The sequence below is a fragment of the Haliotis rubra genome, unplaced genomic scaffold, assembly GCF_003918875.1.
Source record: "Haliotis rubra isolate DU_JTF1 unplaced genomic scaffold, ASM391887v1 Scf2270, whole genome shotgun sequence".
Lineage (NCBI taxonomy): Eukaryota > Metazoa > Mollusca > Gastropoda > Lepetellida > Haliotidae > Haliotis > Haliotis rubra.
Genome location: NW_025766304.1, coordinates 19,560 through 33,499, shown reverse-complemented (window position 1 = coordinate 33,499; position 13,940 = coordinate 19,560). Strand labels below are relative to the sequence as shown.

Sequence of the window (13,940 nt, the reverse complement as noted above, 5' to 3'; positions counted from 1 at the left end):
TTTCTTTTTTTGTCTGTTTTTCCTTAATTATCATCACCATATATGTTCAAAATTTACAGTGACATGCTCTCCCACTGCTGCGCCCGCCTCAATGAAATTTCTGACCGAAAAATATATGACAAGTGCAAAGACGAATGGCTGTAGAGCCATGCCACACGGTGTGCTTACAACTGGGTGCTTTGACAAAAATGTATGTTTCACTTCCTTTTCAAGTACAGTCGTCATTAGATCTATCATCAAGGTTATGTTATGAACTTGTGTTTCGAGGCACACACATTGTACCTTCCATAACCAAGTCGAATCCAACTTTATGCTGTTTTTATTGCACAGTCTCCACATGTGTGCGTGACTTGTGACAGCCGGAGAATGTATACCCAAACTCTGTCCCTGTATCTCAAGCCTCGGTAGCGCAGTAGGTAGCGCGTCAGTCTCATAATCAGTCAAGCTCCAATGTCAGAGCAATCTGAAGGTCGTGAGTTCGATCCTCACCCGGGCATTTCTTTTTGTCTGTTTTTCCTTAATTATCATCACCATATATATGTTCAAAAACATTTACAGTGACATGCTCTACTGCTGCGCCCGCCTCAATGAAATTTCTGACCGAAAATATATGACAAGTGCAAAGACGGAATGGTTGTAGAGCCATGCCACACGGTGTGCTTACTAACTGGGTGCGCTTTGACAAAAAATGTATGTTTCACTTCCTTTCTCAAGTACAGTCGTCATTAGATCTATCAAGGTTATGTTATGAACTTGTGTTTCGAGGCACACATCATTGTACCTTCCATAACCAAGTCGAATCCAACTTTATGCTTTTTCATTGCACAGTCTCCACATGTGTGACTTGCGACAGCCGGAGAATGTATACCCTCAAACTCTGTCCCGTATCTCAAGCCTCCTCGGTAGCGCAGTAGGTAGCGCGTCAGTCTCATAATCAGTCAAGCTTCCAATGTCAGAGCAATCTGAAGGTCGAGTTCGATCCTCACCCGCATTTCTTTTGTCTGTTTTTCCCACTATCATCACCATATATATGTTCAAAACATTTACAGTGACATGCTCTACCGCTGCGCCCGCCTCAATGAAATTTCTGACCGAAAATGGTATGATACGTAAAGACGGAATGGTTGTAGAGCTATATGCCACACGGTGTGCTTACAACTGGGTGCTTTGACAAAATGTATGTTTCTCACTTCCTTTTTCAAGTACAGTCGTCATTAGATCATCAAGGTTATGTTATGAACTTGTGTTTCGAGGCACAATACATTGTACCTTCCATAACCAAGTCGAATCCAACTTATGCTGTTTTTTATTGCACAGTCTCCACATGTGTGATTCCAGACAGCTGAGAATGTATACCCCAAACCTGTCCCAGTACGCTCAAGCCTGGTAGCGCAGTAGGTAGCGCGTCAGTCTCATAATCAGTCAAGCTTCCAACGTCAGAGCAATCTTTGAAAGTCGTCGAGTTCGATCCTCACCCGGGCATTTTTGTCTGTTTTTCCATCTATCATCACCATATATATAAACGTTCAAAACATTTACAGTGACATGCCTCTACTTGCTGTGCCCGCCTCAATGAAATTTCTGAACCGAAAATATATGGATAAGTGCAAAGACGGAATGGTTGTAGAGCCATGCCAATAATGGTGTGTGCTTACAACTGGGTGCTTTGACAAAAAATGTATGTTTCACTTCCTTTCCTCAAGTACAGTCGTCATTAGATCTATCAAGGTTATGTTATGAACTTGTGTTTCGAGGCACAATACATTGTACCTTCCATAACCAAGTCGAATCCAACTTATGTTGTTTTTATTGCACAGTCTCCACATGTGGACTTGTGACAGCCGGAGAATGTATACCTCAAACTCTGTCCCGTATCTCAAGCCCGGTAGCGCAGTAGGTAGCGCGTCAGTCCCCATAATCAGTCAAGCTTCCAATGTCAGAGCAATCTGAAGGTCGTGAGTTCGATCCTCACCCGGGCATTTTTTGTCTGTTTTTCTAACTATCATCATCACCATATATATGTTCAAAACATTTCTGCGACATGCTCTACATCACGCGCTCCGCCTCAATGAAATTTCTGACCGAAAATATATGACAAGTGCAAAGACGGAATGGCTGTAGAGCCATGCCACACGGTGTGCTTACAACTGCGTGCTTTGACAAAATGTATGTTTCTACTTCCCTTTCTGGTACAGCCGTCATTAGATTCATCAAGGTGTTGTTATGAACTTGTGTTTCGAGGCACAATACACATTTTACCTTCCATAACCAAGTCGAAATCCAACTCCGGCGTTGTTTTTATTGCACAGTCTCCACATGTGTGTGGACTTGTGACAGCCGGAGAATGTATACCCTCAAACTCTGTCCCGTATCTTCAAGCCTCGGTAGCGCAGTAGGTAGCGCGTCAGTCTCCATAATCAGTCAAGCTTCCAATGTCAGAGCAATCTGAAAGTCGTGAGTTCGATCCTCACCCGGGCATTTCTTTTGTCTTCGTTTTCCTTAATTATCATCAACATATATATGTTCAAAACATTTACAGTGACATGCTCTACCGAGCTGCGCCTGCCTCAATGAAATTCTCACCGAAAATATATGACAAGTGCGTAAAGACGGAATGGTTGTAGAGCCATGCCACACGGTGTGTTTTCATAACTGGTGCTTTGACAAAAATGTATGTTTCATCTTTTCAAGCACAGTCGCCATTATTAGATCTATCATGGTTATGTTATGAACTTGTGTCTCCCTGAGGCACACACATTGTACCTTCCATAACCAAGTCGAATCCAACTTATGCTGTTTTACGGTAATAAAGTCTCCACATGTGCGGGACTTGTGACAGCCGGAGAATGTATACCTCAAACTCTGTCCCGTATCTCAAAGCCCGGTGAGCGTAGGTAGGCGCGTCAGTCTCATAATCAGTTAAGCTTCCAATATGAGAGCAATCTAAAGGCCGCAGTTCGATCCTCACCCGGGGCATTTCTTTAATTGTTTTTCCTTAATTATCATCACCATATATATGTTCAAAACATCTACAGTGACATGCTCTCTACCGCTCCCGCCTCAATGAAATTTCTGGACCGAAAAATATATGACAAGTGCAAAGACGGAATGGCTGTAGAGCCACGCCACACGGTGTGCTTACAACTGCGTGCTTTGACAAAAATGTATGTTTCTACTTTCCTTTTCGGGCACAGTCGTCATTAGATTCATCAAGGTGCCATGTTATGAACTTGTGTTTCGAGGCACCACACATTGTACCTTCCATAACCAAGTCGAATCCAACTTTATGCTGTTTTTTATTGCACAGTCTCTACATGTGTGTGTGACTTGTGACAGCCGGAGAATGTATACCCCAAACTCTGTCCCGTATCTCACGCCTTGGTAGCGCAGTAGGTAGCACGTTCGTCTCATAATCAGTCAAGCTTCCAATGTCAGAGCAATCGGAAGGTCGCGAGTTCGATCCTCACCTCGGGCATTTGTTTTTGTCTGTTTTTCCTAATTATCATCACCACATATTCAACATTCAAAACATATGCTCCCTCAATAAGGCGCCCGCCTCAATGAAATTTCTCTTAACCGAAAATATATGACAAGTGCAAAGACGGAATGGTTGTAGAGCCATGCCACACGGTGTGCTTACAACTGGGTGCTTTGACAAAAATGTATGTTTCACTTCCTTTCTCAAGCACAGTCGTCAATAGATCTATCAAGGTTATGTTATGAACTTGTGTTTCCTGAGGCACACACATTGTACCTTCCATAACCAAGTCGAATCCAACTTATGCTGTTTTTATTGCACAGTCTCCACATGCGTGTGACTTTGGTGACAGCCGGAGAATGTATACATTTCAAACTCTGTCCCGTATCTCAAGCCTCGGTAGCGCAGTAGGTAGCGCGCGTCAGTCTCTGCTAATCAGTCAAGCTTCAAATGTCAGAGCAATCTGAAGGTCGTGATTCGATCCCTCACCCGGGCATTTCTTTTTGTCTGTTTTCCCACTATCATCACCATATATATGTTCCGCAAAACATTTACAGTGACATGTTCTTGCACTGCTGCGCCCGCCTCACAATGAAATTTCTGACCGAAAATATAGTATGACAAGTGTAAAGACGGAATGGCTGTAGAGCCATGCCACACGGTGTGCTTACAACTGGGTGCTTTGACAAAATGTATGTTTCACTTTCCTTTCGGGTACAGTCGTCATTAGATCTATCAAGGTTATAGTTATGAACTTGTAGTTTCGAGGCACGCACCATTGTACCTTCCATAACCAAGTCGAACTTTCAACTTATGCTGTTTTTCATTGCAATTGTCTCCACACATGTGTGTGGGACTTGTGACAGCCGGAGAATGTATACTCTCAAACTTTGTCCCGCATCTCGCTTCCTCGGTAGCGCAGTAGGTAGCGCGTCAGCTTCATAATCAGTCAAGCTTCCAACGTCAGAGCAATCTGAAGGTCGTGAGCGCCCGTCCTCACCCGCATTTCTTTTTGTCTGTTTTCCCAATTATCATCACCATATATATGTTCAAAACATTTACAGACATGCCTACTGCTGCGCCCGCCTCAATGAAATTTCTGGACCGAAAATATATGACGCTTTAAGCAAGAATGGCACCTACAGTAAAGGTCAATAGCTGGACTAAATTAGTGAAGTGATTATTTTTATACAGATATTGTAATTTATTACTCTCCCTGGAAGATACTGCTATGTAATATTTTTTACAGCAATATTACACTAGTGTAAAACCAGCTAGGCGTATGACATCATAATGTGGTTTACAGTTAAGGCGTCCACAATGCCAATACCTCTGTCACAATGGTATTAGACCTTGTTTGACTTCATGGAAAGCTGAGAAAATCATCACACGCATGGCGATAGGTAGTTTATATCCATTTATGTTTGAGAGTAATAAACAGAATACTAAACTTCGCTTCCATGAAATACCATTTTTATTAAACTCGTGAAAGATTTGGCATCAAATCATTAACTCGTTTAATAAAAATGGTATTGCACAGAAGGTCGTTTAATATCCTCTCTACATTACACCTTGTCAAGTTGATGGCATTTGGCCCGGGTTATTGACTGCACTAAAATTCTGATGTTTTGCATCTCTGTTACCACGATAACTCCAGATCTACTTGAAGGAAATAAGCCCATCCTTTCCATTATGCCTGCAGACTTCTCAATACTACTTCATAACTGGGTATCACGAGATAATAGCATGCAAACTTCAACAACAAAGGTGATTAAAAGTACATGTATAAATGAAGTATACCAAAGCATGAATGTCACTTTTTGTGATTATCAACTGTCATTTCAAACAAAATACATGTATATATAAAACATGAATGTTAATTGTCTTGACATGAACATGTGATCAAAATATGCGAAATATATATTCCTTTACTTTTATGAGTCACGTGATCATCAAACAGTCACATATGATAAAAAGTCTTCCCAGCAGCAATATTGTGAGCACATCAACAACATCAATATTTTTACTTCTAAAACTTGTCATCATTCGTATTGCATAACCATAGCTTCTACTTCCAACGTCTTAAGAAACTGAACTGCTATACTCAACGTAGAAAAGTCTCTAAACGTCTGATCTTATAAACTATTCCCAACTACACAATTTTCGTCCAGAAATCCGCACACAAAGATCCTTCCCCATAATACCTACCTGCAGCTTATCAGCGTAACCCGTCTAGACAAAACACGTCTGCGTGGACACACAGATAACTCCGCTAAACAACACGCTGATCTACAGGTGTCAGCCTATAGCGTCCCTCAATCTGACAGTCACACACACACCTTGGTACACTTCTTCAAATATCGTCATAGAGAGCTCCGTCAGTTACCTAAAGAGCTATCTGAGACTAGGAAGTGTCATGTCCCAGAACTTGCTCGAACACTCACCTGCATGTTATAAGCAAACGGGTGAAACTCAGATGAACCAAATGACCTGAGATCACGGTGAGAACGAGGCTGTCTCCACGCGTAGGTTATCCCCAGACAGCTGACATTATGATGACTTATTCATTTGCGGGAACTTGAGGTATGCGGCGGGAGGGTGTGTCGGTGTACATGATAATAAAGACTGCAGACGACTTTGCCCTGACAATGGCCTAAACTCCGTGGAATTTTGTGCGTCTAGGATGAAAATGTGCACCTATCAACCTGCATTAATAGGTGCGCGTTGTCATAATGGAGTGAATGTATAGGAATCGTGAGGGATATGGCATGAGCTGGTATATTAAAGTGTACGTAGGATGACTAAAGTACTGTTGGAAATGCTAGAAAAATGCTCTTTAGCCTTAATACTTTGATAAAGGGTGATAAATGTACTATGTTGTCAATGTATCAACTCGCCTATAGTGTACCCTAATTTTTTTTTTTCAATCGATTTAACATTCCCATGCATTTAAAGGGCGGTTTACAGGATGAGAATATGGTACCAAAACAACAACTTAAGATTTTTTCAGAGTTCAACAACAGAAATCTGAAATAGTCTTTACATTTATGCTAATAATACAGGTGGTGTAAAAGAAATATGAATCAACGTTTTTCTTTAACAAATAAATGTTGAATGTTTGTGTTACTTTACTTAATTATCGTTTCTTTATTGAAGAAATATTAATATAAATGTAAAAGGTCACATGCAACCAAAAAATCAAACATAATTAAAACACAATTATCCTTATTCATGACATATAATATACATTGCTGGTTATGAAAAACATATAAACATAAATTATAAAGCGTACAATCGCCAAATCAAAAGTGCAATATTGTGTACTTGGGTTTACTTCCCAAGAAACGAAGCAGCCGGGATACCAGACCCAGTCCAGAGCGGGTGGGTGTGCACTCAAAGTGTAACAGGCTGGTTCATTTACAGATACCCTCACGGCTCATTGTGTGTGTATATATATAGAGATGTTGGGTTTGTAAATACATGCTCATTTTGTGTATAACATTTTGCAATCAACAGACATCATAACATGTCATGTGTTCAAGTATCACACCTGCCTGTCTGTGTAATTACATAATGTGACAGAGACCGAACTCGGGCCATAAATCAATGCGTTTTGTTTATGGTGTATAGCCTGATTGGTGTTAAGTTCAAATTGCATATGGTCAGTGATCGCAGTTGTATATTGAATATTGTCATTAGCAGACAGGCAGGCAGACACACAGGTGTTATTAAAACAAGACATTGAGTTTTTGTCTGTGACAACGACATATCTATCACAGTTAAGAAATTCTGTCAACGCTAAATAATGACATTGCTTTTAAGTATCGAACTGAGAAAGTGACTCGGTAAGAAGAACGTGTGGTGAAATAGACAAATGAAATTATATAAACAGTTTATTTACTGTCATAACATATAAAAAGCTCGCGCCTGTAAAATATCAACAAAACATTAGGAAAATAGGTCACACCAAAGCCTTCACCGAGTATTCACCGGACAGCCCGCTTCAAGTCCGCGCGAACCTGCGCACGTCACTGCGCGCGACCAGCTATTGAAACCAGTTTTCCCCGAAAAAGTCGGGGAAAATTAGTGAATCGTTTGAATTCCGATTTCGCGCGGGTTTTTTCATCGCGTTATTTTTCAACTTTATAAGTTGAATTTGCATTTTTGATGATTTGTTTCGGTAAGTCCATACCGAAAGGTATCAGAATCTGCAAAGTTGTGTTTTACGTTGCATGGGACCTTTTTAAGTCTTGATAAATAAGTTTCCCGTGATGCATGCATATCTTTATCACAGCGTCCACTATGGCCAACTATTTGTAGTTTTTTGTGCTTGAAAAGGACAGAGGTAAACCTTTCATTAGTTTAGAAAGGGTTTATTACAGAACCTGTAGAGCTGTTGGTATGTCTTACCAACAAGTTTACAATATTGTAAACAAATCAGACAAGACAGGGACCGTCTCAAAAGCAAAACCGGGACGTAAACCATCCTTGACAACTTTGACAAGCGAGTACTTAGACGGGCGGTCTACAAACTTTATGAGAAGAAGAATATATATATTCTAAAGAAGCTACACCAGTGACTTCGTTAAATCTTTGGCCAATGTTCACGACTAGATTAAACTGACCGAATTACATCCATATTTTTATAACATTTTGAAGACAACATCTATTGAGATGACCCCTCCCCCGAGCGTGTGCTCAGGTGTCAATTTCACCTGTCGATACCGTGCATGCTGATGACGTAACACAGGCAGTTAATGTTTGTATCAAATAAAGTCCCACTACCCCCTTATTTTTCTCAGTTTTTGGTATTTTCATCAGTAAAAACACATTTTAGGGCATGTCTCTAAATTTATTCCCTCGGTCTACATTAGGTAGATGTTTCTTAAAGTGATATTTGTTATTTAAGTAACTGTAATACCTCTGAATTTTAAATATAAGTCAAAAAGCATTTTTTAGCATTTCCGACAGGTACTTTAGTTCCGCTGTTCGTGGACAACAATGTACAGGTAAACGGATGGTGGTAGTTGTTCAGTAACATATGCTCAGGTATACAGATGACGATAGTTGCTCAACAACACATGCTCCAGCGTAAAAGCGGATGGCGCTAGTTGTCCAGCACGTGTCGGACTACCAACTGCCTTTCCGGGATGGAATACTTTTAATAGGTGAACAACGGCTCCGATCAGTAGATTGTTACAGGAGATACTGAGCAACAATAAAAGTTAATCGAGTCGATAAACATTACATATTCCCATAATTTAGTGTCTCGTAGGAACAGTAGGCTATATATTTAACAGGTTTTTATCGACAGTCATTACTTCATTAGTTAATCGAGTCGATAAACATACATATTCCCATAATTAGTGTCTCGTAGGAACAGTAGGCTATATATTTAACAGGTTTTTATCGACAGTCATTACTTCGTAAAGTTCTTGTTGTTAATTGTTTGGACCGACTAAACAAACATTTTCATTCCTGCTTCTGCCACTTAAGAAATTTAAACTTTTTGTCACGTACTTCATTGACATTAACATAAACAGATTAGAGAGTTAAACACAAAGGTGTTTTATAATATCGCTATGAGGAGAGAACATTAGTATATTCAGTCACTTAAGCTAGGTTTCCATGTGTACGTATTGTCTTCGTAATTGCGTGATGTGTAGTGCGTATGACGTGTGCGTAGTGTCCCATTCCATGTGTACGTGTATAAAGGCTATGTGATGTGCTACATCAACAGTTTGACTAAATCATATGCTACATCAACAGTTTGACTAAATCATATTCAAAACGGAACTTTGCAACTTGACATGATATGAAGATCGGATTACGTACTACGCATCACGCACTGCGCGCATATGGAAACCCGGCTTTAAGCCTTTAACTCTCTGCCACAGTACCTGAAAGAGTGTGAATCATTGTCATTGTTTAAGACCCATCTCAAAACCTTCCTGTTCAGACTTGCCTTCTCTGTGGCGGCTTTTCTCGTCTCCTCTCGGACATGTGCGCTTAGAGAATGTACTGCATGGATTCAGCGCGTATCAAATGGATTATTATTATTGTTATAGAAATACCAAAGATTGCATACAATTCCCAGTGGGTAGTTAAGCCCATAGCCTGGAGTGTTCCACCACCGTTTCATGACCACGAAGTGCTTTACGTGCGCTTACTACAGATCTAGAACTGGCGAACGCAGCCAACCTGCACCTGGATTACACTGTCTATTACCCACACCTGCGTTACACCAGGACCCTATCTATCACCCTATCTGGCTACTATCTACCGACTCCTAGCGTTACACCTGACCTACACTACCTACCCATGTGCTATCTACCCACAGATTACGCCTGGCCTACACTGTTACTTACCCACACCCTGGCCTGGGACTATCTGACTCCTGGTGCACCTGACCTACACTACCCACACCATAGCCCTGCACTTTGCCCTATCCTACCCACTCCTAGATTACGCCTGGCCTACACTGCTTACCCACACCCTAGCCTACATATCTGCCCTATCCTAGATTGCACCTGGCCTACCACGCTACCTGCCACACCTAGCCTACACTATCTACCCGCTCCTAGATTACACCTGGCTACACTGCCTACCCACCTGGCTGCTGCCTATCTACCCCGCTCCCTAAGATGGCACCCTGGCCTGCATTTACCTACCCACCTGTGCTGCCCTATCTGCACCCACTCCCTGGGTTAGGCCCTGCACTGCCTATGGCCACCACACTATCTGCCCACTCCTAGATTGCACACCTGGCCTACACTTACTTACCCACCTAGCCTGCACTATCTGCCCACTCTAGATTACACCTGGCCCTACACTGCCCCCACCCACACTAGCCTCCACACTATCTACCCACTCCCTAGGTTACACCTGGCTACACTACCTACCCACACCTAGATTGCCCTGGCCTACACTATCTACCTCGCTATCAACCTCGTCTGGCTATAATACAGTCGATCGCGGTATTAGTGTTATTTACGTTTTTGTCGTTATTATTTCTCCGCTTCCTGTGTATTTTTTATATAATGCCTCCCTACTCTGGACAAAGCTGACATTTTCGCTCTGACACTGTCACTCATGAATCACGAACTTGGACCAGTCATTCAGTGACATATATTATATATTAACAAGGAAATATTAATATCGCCATGTTTGTTGTCCATTTAGATTAAAGCGATATTCTAAAATATATACACACATGAATTGTATTATATTACCCAATGTGGCTAGTTGTAAATGAACGCTGTGTGAGAGGTTATTAACACGAGGGTTTTACGTGTGCTTCTGTCTCTATTTTGACTCATGTGATAACGAGGCTTCACTGTGTGTCAACAAGAGACATACCGACACGATACATACATGTTAAACTGTTTAACATTTTATTATGTCAAATCTGATTTAATATTCATAAATTATTTTTTCCTCTCCGGATTCCATACGAACTGACCATGGCGGTTAATGTCGGCATCACGTGTCTATCATTACATCAACAGGTGTCTGTCGTACATCACCCGGACCCAGTGTTTGGAATACATCACCGGGTGTTTGTCGTACATCAGCGGTGTCTGTCGTACATCACCCGGACCCAGTGTCTGGAATACATCACCGGGTGTCTGGCGTACATCACCTGGACCCAGTGTCTGGCGTACATCACCCGGACCCAGTGTCCGGAATACATCACCGGGTGTCTCGTACATCACCAGGTGTCTGGCGTACATCACCCGGACCCAGTGTCTTGAATATATCACCGGGTGTCTGTTGTACATAACCAGGTGTCTGACGTACATCACCCGGACCAAGTGTCTGGCTTACATCACCCGGACCAAGTGTCTGGCTTACATCACAGGGTGTCTGTTGTACATAACCAGGTGTCTGACGTAAATCACCCGGACCCAGTGTCTGGAATACATCACCGGGTGTATGGCGTACATCACCCGGTGTCTGGCGTACATCACAGGGTGTATGGCGTACATCACCCGGTGTCTGGCGTACATCACCTTGCGTCGTCCGGAGTCAAGGGTACCAGCCCCACATTAGCCAGGGTGTACACACTGTGTCTGGCGGAAGGGGTAGGATCAGACCAGCACCAACAGCAACACACTCTCCTGAACACCCGGCCTACCGCAGGGATCTTGATGGCGTACACTAGAGGGTTGATGAGGCTGTTGAGGAAGCCGACACCGGCTGTGTAGGTGAGGACGGCACCGAGGTCGACCCCTGTGTCTTCAACCAGGGAACGGTCAATCAGGACTAGGAGGAGGTATGTGCCTGGGGAAAGAAAAACAGTTGCTCACTACGAGGCCCGCACACAATCCCACGTAAATTTGGCTACATGACAACGGGCGACCTTCTCGACCTTTCTCGGTGATATGGAGTCTTTCCTGTTTCAAAAGCAATGCAATGGACTAAGTGTACAATATTAATGTTCTAATGAGGCGGACTGCTGTCTACGAAGTCTCATTTACATGCAGGAAGCGATACAGTTTTACTTGGGTGATAACTGTGCGAAATGGAAACTCAGTGCATTACATATATGTATATGCAATACCAAAATTGCCTTTTGGGTAGTGGAAATGTTAAGAGCAAACAACCTTGCATTAGGTAAGACGTAAGTCAATTAGAAACCATGGACTTGTATGTTTATCCAGACAGTTGCTCCTACGAACTTTGGCTGAGAATACTAGCAGTACCTACCTACAGGCGCCCAACACTGGGATATACATGCCGATGATGATGCCCACTGTCTTGGCGAACCTGAGCGTCGACCTTGGCGTGTTGCCTGAACTCGTCCGACACAGCTGGGCGTGTATTGCCATGGCGTGCTTCCTGGCCAGAACGTAGATTTGTGTGAACAATGTCACTATGGCAACCAGAGGTATCACAAATATGACCACAACAGTCACGAGATGGCTAGTGGAGAATACGGTGAAGAAGTTACACGTCTGCTTCACTTGTTGTGACCAGTTCCATCCAGCTACAGGCAGCAATGCCAGCGTCAGGGCCAACACCCACACAGAGGTGTTCAACGCTGTCACTCTCTTGGACGTGAACACTCGTTTGTGACGGAATGGGTCTTTGATTTTGACATATCTGTCCACTGTGGAGCAACATAATGCTGAGTACAGACGCCATGTTTACACCAATCAGAAGCCCAAACCTGAAAGAGACATTCGTGGACATCTTTCCACTCAAGCATAGTGTACACACTGTTGTAGATGACGATGAGGCCGGTCAGGGGCGTCGGCCATGGCCAGGTTCACAATGAAGGAGTTGGAGGCGTCGTCTCGGGAGGAGCGCAGAGCCACCAGCACGACCATGTTAAGAACGATTTCCGTGATCCCCATGAGAATAAGAAACGGAAGTCCTACAAGGTCGGTAAAGGTCGCTGGACTTCCGGTGAAGGCAATGAAAACGTAGGTGTTGTTCATTATGTGATTGTGTCCTATAGGCTGTGTATGATTAATATATTCTTAGCAAAACAAAGCAACATATTCTCATTCCACTTGATTGAACAAATCATGTTTACAAATATGCAAACCACAGGAACTGTCGGTACAGAGGCAGTAGAGACGGGCAGCTATGCCATGTCGCCCTCCCCCTGCTGTGTACACCTATACGCGACTACACCTGTGAATACACCTGTACGTTGCGTCACAAGATGTTCACACCTGTACGCTTTGTCAAAGAAATATGTTCACTTATAGGCTGCGTCACAAATTGTGTGTACACATTGTGCTCCGAGTCACATGCTATGTGTACATCTGTACGCTGTACCTCAAGGTGTGTTAATTTCCTGTTCGAGGTGGGTTTTAAGTAGGTATCTGGCTGGATGAGTCACGTACGTGCTTTACACCGACAGCGCCGCGCCCCGAGGGATGGAGGAAGGGACACGGTCGTCTCATCTTAATGCTCCTCGCATCGGGCGTCTGAAAATATATATTTGAATTTGTATTGACTTTGCCTTAAATGTAAGACACTAAATTCAGTAATCTTATTAATCTGACCGATCAAGAAATCATCATACACATAAAAATTTGAACAAAACTGATACTTGTACTTTAATCATGAATTTTAAAAGAAGAACCTGTACGTCACTTGGCCGTTGACCTAGTTCCCCAGTACTGACCCAGTACAATTCCTGGTATTGTCTGTGTGGGGGTAGACCTAACACGCAAGCAGCTGTGTCTAGCTGCACTACAATAATCAGGTGAAGGTCAGTCTGTGGAACTGATCTAACGTATTTAGTACAGGAGTATAAAAGTGTCTCAGGGTGTTAAGTTCTAAATGATAAAAAAAACCCCTATATTTCATCAATAAGGGATTGTCTGGCGCGCTGTGGAAACCGGTGTCCGAGGGCAAAAGACGACGAAAGAGTGTGTTTGGGGAGGACCTCGTTTGGAAACGTTAACATCGCCGTGTGTGATACGATACAGTCACAGCACCTGTA

The 13,940-nt window shown here is 42.8% G+C and overlaps 1 long non-coding RNA gene across 1 annotated transcript; it reads right to left on the bottom strand.

Annotated features, from left to right (window-relative positions):
* Window positions 1-10,981: 10,981 nt before the first annotated feature.
* On the bottom strand, window positions 10,982-12,204 carry LOC124277794. The gene is made up of 3 exons (XR_006898918.1): window positions 12,188-12,204; window positions 11,359-11,761; window positions 10,982-11,120 (listed from the first exon to the last, which is right to left on the bottom strand). It is a non-coding gene; the product is annotated as an uncharacterized LOC124277794 (long non-coding RNA).
* Window positions 12,205-13,940: the final 1,736 nt, after the last annotated feature.